This window comes from Schistocerca cancellata, chromosome 3 (genome assembly GCF_023864275.1).
Source record: "Schistocerca cancellata isolate TAMUIC-IGC-003103 chromosome 3, iqSchCanc2.1, whole genome shotgun sequence".
NCBI lineage: Eukaryota > Metazoa > Arthropoda > Insecta > Orthoptera > Acrididae > Schistocerca > Schistocerca cancellata.
In genome coordinates, this window is record NC_064628.1 from 558364583 (window position 1) to 558377156 (window position 12574).

At 43.6% G+C, this 12574-nt stretch overlaps 1 protein-coding gene across 2 annotated transcripts in view; it reads right to left on the bottom strand.

The window, feature by feature from the left end:
• The window catches only part of LOC126175404 (patched domain-containing protein 3), a 410507-nt gene that overhangs the window by 230922 nt on the left and 167011 nt on the right, over positions 1-12574 (bottom strand). Inside the window, exon 1 of one of the 2 annotated variants that reach the window (XM_049922198.1) lies at positions 598-693. The exons of the other annotated variant lie outside the window; for it this stretch is intronic. The gene's annotated coding sequence lies outside the window, so the exon portion shown is untranslated. Of the gene's footprint in view, positions 1-597; positions 694-12574 lie in introns of those variants that run through there. 2 annotated transcript variants of the gene reach the window in all.

Consider the following 12574-nt stretch of genomic DNA (forward strand, 5'->3'; position numbering starts at 1 on the left):
ATTCGACGCGATAGACTACAGTACGGGGCTTAAGTGCCAGTCTGGCACATAGTTTTATCCTGCCATGAAGTTTCCGGACGGGGAACATTCTGCCGTAGAATGAAAATCTCATTCTGGAATCTACTGAAATGTTACTCGATGTTAAGTACAGACAGAACAGCCGAATGAGGGTTCTCAATACACACAGAAAGGAGAAAAAGACCTGCAGGACTGTGCCAAATATCACTGATTTTGGCCAGATATGCAGATGGGGTACTGCAGTAATAAGAAGTGTGACCAGGCTGCAAACACACTGACGAAAGCTGCGGAAAGCTGACTTCTGTCACCACAGAGGGAAAACAGTTTTCAAACATTTCATTCGGAGGTAGTTAATACTTTCTGCCTATGTACGTTTTTTGTTGCTATATTCCTACCAGCTTAAAAGAATCCCTGCCTCTGACTAATAACTGTGGAGCAGATTTTGATGCAGAATGCATTTTAAGTGAGAAACCAGGCACTTTAATTAACTCTTTAAAGACAGATGTAGTCACACAGTGGAGAATAATAACTAATTATCTTCAATCTTATCTAAGTTAGACAAACAGAAAACATACTCACACTCTGGAGGAGGCTCCGGAATCACAAACACTTACTTTCCTCGCAAAGCAACTTAAAAACTCACACATAAAAACGGAAACGATTTCGATACTTGTCAATACTCGCTAAATGGAACACCAGAAAATGATTAGCATCTGAAAACCGCTACACCGCAAGTGAATCGAAGAGTGATCGACCATTCGAACGCAGCTTATCACTCGACCGACGCCGACTGAACGCAGAGCACTGGACTTTGGTGGGACCCGTTTGCTCAGCCGGACTAGATACTCTTCCTGAGACGTAAGGAATGGGCGGGGAGGGGTGAGGAGGTGGGGGAGGGGGCGGAGGAGGAGGCGGAGAAATAAACCTGTTCAAAGGCATTGCGTTCCCGAACACGGAACCAGGAAATCCGGGAGGTTTCACTCCCCCAGACAGCGGCCAGACCTGGAGGAGGGAGCGCGCGAAAACAGGCGCCAGGGGCAGCGACTTGTAAACAGATTCGTCACCGCTGTGCGGGCGTGGCAGGGAAACTGCGAATGCCAAAAACACCTGTCTTGCCGCAGAGCAGATGGTCACATTATCCCTAACGTTTCCTATATGTAAATTCCTGACCAATTATCAATTTCATCTCGATCGTTGTAACTCATTTCCATTAGAGGTCGTGGGACATAACTTAAGCTACTTCCGTCCACTGGCTCTGACGTCTCATTCAGTACTGGCCAGCAACCGTGTCATCCTATAGATGTCATTCAGATATAATTTGGGAAGGTAGATAGGTGGAAAGAGTACATCGAAGGCCTCTATGAGAGGCCGAATTGTCTGATGACGTGATAGAAGAATAAGTTGGAGTCAGTGTAGAAGAGATGGGGGATCCAGTATCAAAGGTAGAATAAAAGAGCTTTGGCGGACTTGAGATCGAGTAAAGCAGAAGGGATAGATAACATTCCACTGGAATTTCTAAAATCGTTGGGGGAAGTGGCAGCCAAACGACTGTTCAAATTTGTGTGTCGAATCTAAGAGATTGATGATATACCAGCAGACTTTCGGAAAAAACATCATCCACACAATTCCGAAGATGCAAGAGCCGACAAGTGTGAGAATTATCGCACAATAAACTTAACAGCTCATGCATTCAAGTTGCAATCAAGAATAATATACAGAAAAATGGAAAACAAAGTCGAGGACCTATAAGATGAAGATCGCTTTGAATCAGGAAAGATAAAGGCACGAGAGAGGCTGTCCTCACGTTGCACTTGATAATGGAAGCAAGACTGAAGTAAAAGCAGAACACGTTCGTAGGATTCATCAACTTGGGGAAGTGTTTGACTATGTAAAACGGTGCAAGATGTTCGACATTTTGAGAAAAATGAGAGTTAGCTATAGGAAAAGACGGGTAATATACAATACGTAGAAAATCAAAAAGGAACAACAGAAGTTCAAGATCACCAACGAAGTGCCCATGTTAAAAAGAGTGCAAGGCATGAATGTAGTCTTTGCCACCTATTGCTCAATTTATACATCGAAGAAGCAATGACAGCAATAAAGATTTAACAGACAGATTAAAATTATATGCAAAAGGATAGCAATGATAGGATTCTACTGCCTTGTATGCAAAATAACCTGTAACAGACGAGGCAAGGAAGATATAAAAAGCAGAATAGCACAAGCAAAGAGGGCATTCCTGGCCAATTCTACTAGGGTCAAAAATAGGCCTTAATCTGGGGAAGAAATTTCTGGGAATGTACATTGCCATCTTTGGTGAGGGTGAAGAAGAATTACAGGCTTTGCTGAGTGGAATGAACAGTCTAATGACAATGGAATTTGGATTGAGAGAAAACCGAAGAGAGTCGAAAGTAATGGGAAGTAAAGCATAAGAGAATAGAAAGTCAACATCAAAATTGGTGATCACGAAGTGGGCAAAGTAATTCTACTGCCTTGTATGCAAAATAACCTGTAACAGACGAGGCAAGGAAGACATAAAAAGCAGAATAGCACAAGCAAAGAGGGCATTCCTGGCCAATTCTACTAGGGTCAAAAATAGGCCTTAATCTGAGGAAGAAATTTCTGGGAATGTTCATTTGGTACACCGCATTCTGTGAAAGTGAATCATGGACTGTGGTAAAACCATTAAGGAACAGAATCGCAGTGTTTGAGATGTGGTGCCAAAGGAGACCATTGAAAAGTAGGCGAACTGATTGAGTGCAGAAGGTGGAGGTTCTTCACAGAATTGGCAAAGACAGCAACATATGGAAAATACTGAAAAGAAGAAGAGAATTGCTTTTTTCAAATGGTTCTACTTATAATTGTGATTATTTCTGTGCAATACATAATTATTTGGATCCAATTTTAAAAATAAAAACTACACAAATATTTATTTAAATTGCGCTGAACAGTTTCAGGACCTTGCCAAAAGTTCATGGTACCAAAGCACCAAAGCACTGGCCCCATTAGCTCCTCAGCATCAGGTCCACTTTTTGATGCACTTGTAATTCTTTTCAGCCCTTTCCTACAATTTGTCTGCAATGAACTAGCTCTCTACTGATTGAAGGTTATTTGGTTCTGTGTACATTCCTGCAACAAATGATCGTCTTGCTCCATTTTCTTTTTCAGTTGATATATTTGTTTCATTTAACATCCCATAACACTGGAAAAGCCCTATATACTTCCAAGAATTCTCAAATGAACATACATTCCCCTGGTATTGAAACCACTTCCCTCTAACACAACAAATTGCACAAAATAAACAGTTTAGACTACTAAACTGAGTTGACAAAGATATACAGTATCGCCAGAGATTATACAGTTTAAGCAGATTGTTCAATAAGAATATAATTTCGTAAGATCTGTCAATATCTGTTATGTCTGCAGAGCAGAGTGTATGTGTGTATGTCTGGAATCTCCTCCCAGATGACTGAATCAGTGAGAACCAAATTTGACATAGATACAGCAGTCCTCACAAGTATCAGCACTATTTGGTTTATAACTTCATATTTCCAATATGAGTGGAGATATAGGCAAAAAGTACTATAAGCTTATAAGCCAGTCCCTGGCTTATAGGCTGCCCTGCATGACAGGTATGTTGTATGGAAATGGCAGTGGCCTGCCAAATCAACCAGCTTTGCAGGCCATCCTACATGTCAGGGGCAATAAATTGTTTTCCAGGCCATGAGATGAAGGCTGCTGCAGGGACAGGTGTGCTGTGGGAGTAGTATCGCCCTCCCTTACTGAACCACATTGCAGGGGCTATGTCTGCAAATGAGTAAGACTGAGGACAGATTGAGATGCATGGAAGAGGAGATGGACAAAGAGGGGAGGAGTGGAAGATGTATGAGGCAGACGGAAAATGTAGAGGGATAGTGGGCAGGTGGGAAAGGCAGAGGGAGAGATGGATATGAGAAGAGAGAGACGGAGGAGGATATATTCGGAGGGAGAGAGAGGAAGATATGATCAGAGAGGGATGTGGAGGAAAGAGAGAGGGACGAGGATATGAGATAGAGAGAGAAGTTAGAGAGGATGAGATAGACAGTGTTGGGAGGACGAGGTGGACAGACAGAGGGAGGAAAAGGTAGACACTGAGCGGGTGAGGAGGAGGTGCGATCAATCTACACTGACAGAAAAATAATCGCAACACCAAGAAGGAATTGCGCGACAGAAATAAAAGTTGGTAGTGATGTTACTATATCTGATTAATGATGTCTATTGAAATTTCACGACAGTCGCATAAGAGTGGCGCTTGTAGGGTTACTATGACGGAACAAAACAGATCTGCTTTAAATACACGATGTAACGGTCGTGAGCTACGAGAACTGGATGTTCCTACTGCTAAATTTCAGAAAAAATTGGAAGAAATGTGCCACTGTACATGATTGCTGGCAGCAGTGGTTAGAAGTTTGTACGTCAATCTCGTGATTGAACCTGCTGTGCTGCCATTAATGAGCAGCATTCCATGAGGTGTTTTCTAACAGGATAACGCTCGCCCGCATAACAGCTGTTGTGGCCCACTATTCTCTATACAGTGTCGACGTGATGCCTTGGCCTGCTCGATCAACTAAACTGTCTCCAATTGAGCACATATGGGACACAGGACGACAACTCCAGCGTCATCCACAACTAGCATTAACCGTCCCTGTATTGACGACCAACTGCAACGGGCATGTAACTCCATCCCACAAACTGACATCCGGCACCTGTACAACACGATGCACGCATGTTTGCATGCTTGCATTCAACATTCTGGCGGTTACGCAGATTATTAATGTTCCAGCATTTCACATTTCCAATGGTTTATCTCGCGCTTATCTTAATCTGTGATCTTTTAATGTTGATCACTTAAATATGTTACTGAGACAATTGTATTCCGGAAGTTTCATTACTCTTCATTTATTATTTTTTAGTGTTGGGATTTTTTTCCGTTAGTGTATGTGTCGAGCGCGTACGTTGGTTTAACCTTTGAGAAATGCTAGCACTGCACATTCTATTGCACAATCTTCAAACCTATCTACAGAGAGTCAGTATGAAATATTTCGAGTTATTATTAACAATCTAGGCGTCGCTTTACAGCAAGAGAATGCCTCTGGTGGAAAATTCGCTTTCAGCTTCGTAAGTTTCAGAGAACAAGCGATGTGTAAGGAGTACTATTTCTCCGTTACATCGAGGGTAGTAGATCGTTGTTGTTGAATTACGTATATTGGTTTATCCATATTGCTCGTATCATCACTCAGAGTTTCTATACAGAAAGGTGCCGTACTTCGCGATTAGTCGTCCTCTGGATATTCCGAAGACTCCACGCTCCGATACACAAAAAGTATTGCTTTCTCCGACGCACATCACTTGTAAAGAGCACGAGGGAGACACTATAGATGTACTCCAACAATGTGTCTTAGAGTGAATAGAGCGAGAGTGTTCGGGTACATGACGCACCTGCTGTCAAACATCAGAAGTTCTGCAGAATAACAATGTAGGAACCAGCGATCCAACACCTACGAATAACTTGGTCTCATACATCATGGATAATGAGTCATATATTCTTCCAATATTTCGCCCACCTGCAGATGACGTCATGCAGAAAGCGACCGCCATGTGCTAGAGCAGAAAGCCACATTATCCCTCTGCGGCTAGCTTGCAAAATTCTCTGTTCATTAAGTTCTGAATAATCATTAGCTGTAATTATACAGCTGCAATACGGTCCCATTATCATTCGTCGACACACTAAAATATGAGATAAAGTCTCTCTTCCTTTCGACGTGTATGGTATCAATTACTTATTCACGTCTAATAAAATGCCTGTTATCGTTTTGGTAAAATAGCTATCAAACTGGCATAATGTCGGAAATGTTTATAGGAATACAATTTGAATAAACCAATAACCGATGACAGCTCTATAAACAATTTTATTTCAGAACAATTACAAGCCGATGATTTTATACCGTTTGTAATGTAGGTGCTTTGAAGCGCAGAGTTTAAGAGCTAGACGGCTCAAGGCTATCAATAAATCGCTGTGTGGTGTAATAATATGGAGATTAGCCATCGGCCGAATATCCTGGGACATAAATTATTTTCGAATGAACTAAACATCTTTCACGTTGACCTTGTTGGACTTTACGTTATGGATATTAAGAAACACGTACACGTAATCAGGAAATGACGGAACGATAGCTTCCTCGAGAAGCAGGTGGATGTTAAGAGACAAAGACAGAGAAACTGTTTGCTACCTTCGAGATGACAAGGACGGCTACATGTAAACATACACATCATCGCCTTGTTGGCTACAATACACAAGATGCAGAGAACTCACTTCTTTTCTAAATCTCACTTTTTAAGAATATATTACTCCTAGCCTCTGCCTTCTCGCAGTTCCGAGTCAAGAGAGGGTATGTTCAACAGCCACAATCAACACGTGTGGGCACAGGAAAATCCGGACGCCGCTCTTTGTTCGTGGTCACCTAGATCGCTTCGCTGTCAACATTTAGGCAGCATTGGTAGGCAACAGATAATCTGGTCGGTCCATACATGATCGCCCGGCGACTGAACGCAAACAGTTACTTAACTTTTTACGAGAAACTCTGCTAGAGTTGTCGGCATATGTTCCACTGAACGTGCGACAGCGAATGTGGTACTAACACCATGATGTGCCTGTCCACTTCACACATCCATTGCGGATACATTTGGATAAAACCTTTGCTGAGAACTGGGTAGCTTGTGTTGGGTCGGTGGATTGACCTCCACGTTGTCCCGACTTGACGCCCAATGATTTTTTCTTCTGGGGCCACCTGAAATCCGTTGTCTATGAAAAGCCCATTGAAACTGACGAAGAGCTGATATCGCGCATTATGGCAACCTCCGATGAAATTTCCACTTTGCCAGAAGTGCCCGAAAGAGTGCAATGGTTATTCTAGCGCATTTGCTTGTCATGTATTCAAGCAGGGGCGTCATTTCGAGCACTTTTCGTAATTCTTTTCAAATAAAGTTTATCAAACTTCACCCCGACTTCTCATTTCCCTCGATGCCACAAATACATTGAAAACGTTGTCCTGCAGACCTGCTGTCGTGACGGCTAGGATGACGTGTAGTGTGCCTATCCTTTTGTCGGCGCGCGACGCTGTTTAACGACGCCTAGCGCCGTATGCTAAGGGATGCGGACATGGGCTGCCATGTGAAATATGCTTGTTATGACCCACCCTACCAGTACTCTCATTTTCTACATTCATATCAGACATACGCTTATGCCTTTGAAAATGATGTATAATGGAAACGTTCAAGGTAGCTCTAACCAATAAACACCATGGCTAAGAGAATTTGAAATTTTCAGTGCAACGTGTCCGCCACGTCCCTTACTGCATTTCTGCAGACAATCAATAATAAGCATTGGTCGACGATTAGGTTAATGTCAAAGCAATAAACGAGATGCATTTTTCCGTAACGTTTCTACGAAGATAATGTCTTCAGTGATGTGTTATCCTAAGATCAACGCAATGGAGGGAGATCAGTAATAATGTTCGAAAATACACTCTTCTGTAGCTACATTTATACTTTACACGATTTGTCGCAATTCTTTCAATGAATCTGTGTGGCATTTGCGATTCTTACAATTAGATTCACGTGGTAGCTCCACTTTAAAACACTCTGACACATAATGTCACATTCTTTATGGATGTGGCTGCTTCCCATGAGCGTTAAATCAATCGTGCAGTCGTGTATTTCCATGTATTCGTGCGCTATACGTTACATTTGGTTACGCTGAGCGTCAACTGCCAATCCCTGCACCAAGCATCGATCTGCTGCAGGTCTTCCTGTTTTTCTCTACAATTTTCTAGCACTGTAACTTCTGCATTTACGACTGCATCGTCTGCAAACAGCTTCAGTAGAGCTTCTGATGCCATCCACTGGTGATTTATGTACAGGGTGAACACCAATAAAACCGACCAACTGCAGGGACGGGTTCGTGACTGGAAATGGACGATAGAAGGTCCTATGAACATGTGTCCGGAAATGCATCGTTCCCACGGTTGATGGTACTGACGGATGAGAAAGTTCCTCTGACCACGTGCCGTCTCTTGTGTGTTGCAGGCTGTGTGATTGACGCGGCATACTGTAAGCAGCAGAATGGTCCGGTATTCATGTCGGGAACAAGCTGAGATGGCGTATGTGTACGGCTGAGCAGAGGGGTCAAGGGGCAGACCGTCCGCCGCTCGTGGTCTCGCGGTAGCGTTCTCGCTTCCCGAGCACGGGGTCCCGGGTTCGATTCCCGGCGGGGTCAGGGATTTTCACCTGCCTCGAGATGACTGGGTGTTTGTGTTGTCCTCATCATTTCATCATCATCCAGGAAAGTGGCGAAATTGGACTGAGCAAAGACTGGGTAATTGTACGGGCGCTGATAACCACGCAGTTGAGCGCCCCACAAACCAAACATCATCATCATCAAGGGGCAGACCCCTGTCCTCCAAATCTGATGATCTGGTGTGCGCAAAGTCCGTCGTCACTCTGCACGTTCGTCTCTCTGAAAGCACACAAACGCCCAAAATAGGCTTGAAATGTTGCATGATGTGATTGGTGTCTGTGAGGGTATTTTTTTGGTAAATTCGTGCTGCCACTCCATCATTTTCATCTGCTTGGCTGTACAGACTCCATCTAGGCTTGTTCCCGAAGTGAATACCGGACCATTCTGCTTACAGTACTTTGCGCCAATCACACAACCTGCTACACATAAGGAAAACAAAGCACATGGTCAGCTTTCATTCGTCAGTACCAGCTTCTGTGGCAACGATGCATTTCCGGACACATGTTTATAGGACATTTTCCCACCATTTCTAGTCAGAAATCCATTCCTGTAGTTTGTTAATCTTCACTCTGTATATTGTGAGCAGCATGTTCTTACAACACTCGCCTGAGGAACGCTCGGATCTATTTTACATCTGGAAATTTTTATCCATTAATAAATATATATTGCATTCTGTTTCCCAGGAATGACACTTGCAAAGCTGGTCTGATATTCCGTTCGTTCGTATTTTATTCAGTAGGTGACAGTGTGGGACTGTTTCAAACGCCTTCCGAAAGGCCGGCCGGAGGGACCGAGCGGTTCTAGGTGCTTCGATCTGGAACCGCGTGACCGCTACGGTAGCAGGTTCGAATCCTGCCTCGGGCATGGATGTGTATGATGTCCTTGGGTTAGTTAGGTTTAAGTAGTTCTAAGCTCTATGGGACTGATGACCTCAGATGTTAATAAGTCCCATAGTGCTCAGAGCCATTTGAACCTTCCGAAAGTCTAAGAACACGGCATCAATCCGGGTGCCGGTATTTACTGTCTCCTATGTCTAGTAGGCGGGCACAAAAGGAGTAACATGTACTTTCCAAGCAAACTAGAAATAAATATGTACCGCATACGGCGAACAGCAGCGTGCAGCATCTGTTTCGTTTTACTTTACCTGTGAGTACACGCTACAGTTGCATAATTTCTGGTCTTTAACTTTAGTAGTGTTGTTTCAGAGGGAAATAAAAAATTATCACCAGTGAAAGACGAAACACAACCGGATTTCCACTTGGGTTTCTGCTGTGGAAAGTCGTCTTTACTCTCCACTAATACCAAAAATGTAACTAAATAGTTCTCCACTTGAAAGTAATGATGCGAATCATCGACAAGCATTGTGGCATAATAAACAAGTGACTGATGGAGAAATCTTATTTGTACTTATCAGTCGCAGTCCTCATTGTCCTTAATGGACGAAACAATTATTTTGTGCTTTTCCTATATGGCGACACAATCTTAGAAGTCACCTAAATACGCACAGGACGGGTCGACCGACTAAGTCTGAGTAGCCTCGAGATGACTGGGTGTTTGTGTTGTCCTCATCATTTCATCATCATTCATGAAAATGGCGAGACTGGGCTGAGCAAAGGTTGGGAATTTGGTCGGGCGCTGATAACCGCGCAGTTGAGCGCCCCACAAACCAAACATCATCATCATCATCAAGTTTGAGTAACTGTCTATCAAGCTGTTAAATTCTTGAGAATTTATTGTTTGTAAGACGCCCTTACCGGCTACGTCGCACAACGTGCTTTATCATACCAGTTGCATTAAAAGCTAGGGTACATTATCTTGCGCTAATTTTGAAACTCCGTTTTTTTACGAGGGGGAGTCAAATGAAAACATTAAATACTTTTTATTTTTTATACATCAAAAATGAAACTTAAGTGTACCATTTTTGGACATAGTCTTCCTGTCCTTCAACACAATGTCTCCAGCCCAGAGAAAGAGCACGGATTCCTCTGAAAAAAATAATATCTTTTGGTCGTGCTGCGAGCAGTCACTCGTGCACCGCCTGCTTCACCTCTTTGTCGGAGTGAGATTTATTTCCTCCCGTCGCCTCTCTGAATGTCCAAACATGTGGTAAGCACTCGCTCCGGTTTCTGGTCAGTACGGCAGATGTGGGAGAGTATCAAAGTGCAGGTCATCTATGGATGAAAGTGTTGCACGGGCAATATGAGGCCGAGAATTGGAATGTTGCAAAAATGATACCTGTGATCAGAAGTCCACGTCACTTTGATCTTATTGCAGGCCGATGCTGATTTTTTAAGACATTTGAATATGTCGCACTGATGATGGTGTTCCCCCGTGTCATGCACTATTCCAAGAAACCGCCTCGTTCATCCCAAAAGAGAGTCAGGGTAACTTTTCCTGCAGATGGCTGCGTCCGTAACTTCTTGGGTTTTGGTGACGAGGAATAACTTGCTCTCTTTGTTTCAGGCTGGTCGTAGTGTACGCAGGTTTCGTCTGCTGTAAAGAACCTCGAGAATAAGCCTACTTCAAAGTGCCGCAAAAGTTTTTCCCGCATCTCAAAGCGTCGCTCTTCCAGTTCTGGAGTGATCTGGAGTGGCACACATCTTACAGACACTTTCCGAAACTTAAGCACTTCGTGAATGCTGTGATGTCATGTTAAGATCTTCAGCTATTTTATACAACTTCACAAGGCGAGTTTTCATTCTTCAATCGATTTCGGCAGGTTTCGTGGCTTCAGTATTCAGAAAACATATGACGGAACACTTTTTTACCTTTGTGCAAGTAGCAAGCGGAGCAGACATTTTAAACTGGTATTATTGACGCATTTCGGTTGTTCGTTGTATGCTGTCGCCTGTAGCGCATTCCTTACATATCTGGTAACAGTACTGCCAACTTACAGAACAATGGCGCGAAATGTCGATATTTAATTACACTTTTAAGGTTTCCAATTGGCTCTTCCTCGTAAACTTTTATGTTATAGACTTTTGGCAGTATATTTTCCCTTACTGCTAAGCGTTTTCCTCTACTTTTCATAGATCTGAAGATGGTTGTTAAACAACTTAAACCGGTTATCTGACTGTTTCTTTATATTGCGACCAAGACAAATAAATTTATCGTGCATTAGAGCAAAGACTGCATGCTCTGACCGTGGCATCTAACGGGAGAAGGAAAATAGCGTAATGCCACTCACTTGTTGTGGTAGGTTGCATTCGACGATGAAACAATGTCTCCTCCACCTATTTCCTCGTATCCTATATATGGCAGGGATGGTGCAGCAGTCTGTCTTGCGAGGCGTTTTCCTACTAGATAAGAGGAACGGAAGGGAGGACGAGCCAGATGGCTGCATATGGGCCTGGCCGCCAGCGCAAACACTGGCTGTGGGCGATGTCGGGTGGGCACTGCGGGCGGGCATTGTGTGCCTTAGCCTCAGCCTCAGCCTCAAGGTAAGGCCGCCTTCTGGGTCAAGAGCAACGCCCGCGCGCCTCCACCTGTTGCACACAGCTCTCTCTGTCCGGAAGGCAGCCACGTCATTCTGTCGTATCTCACATCACTGTGTCTGGCGTCGAGTATGACAACCTCTTCTCGTAGTAATACGCTACAAAACATGAGGCTAGAAAATTCTTCCCAATTCTTTGTGAAACGTTCCTTGCTTCCGACCTCAGAGTGAGCGTGACGTGCTCTGACTCCGCCGTCAGAACCCAAACACTCTTCGGGATATGTGACGTGCGGGACAATTTACGCGCCCTATCGCTCCTCAAATTTACTTGCTATCTTTATTGTGGATCAGGATTAATCCTGTGCACTGCTACAAATTTAAAATCGTCCTAAATAAGGGACGCCAGTTGGCTATGACCTGTGAGACACGGTTGGACTTCTCACTATCCCAAAGCCAGTAATTAAAAGCCACGTAGCTAACTATTCCCAGAATATAAAAGTATATGTTGCTTCACAACCTAGCTACAGTAATCCTCAACACATAGTCTGACGAAACTTGTCAATTAAGGCCCTCGTCTTTAGAGGCATTTATTCAAGGTAATGGTCATTCGCTATCAGCCCTCACATGAGGTCTAGGTATTACATATTTAACGCCATGATTTCGTCGTATCAACCGTCGGCCGAGGTCTAGGGTTTATGTAGACAAGCACGTAAGGTGTAAATTCCACACACAAGAGTCAGGGTAAACACAGATAAGCCAAACACCATGACCTCTGTCCACCGCGACTT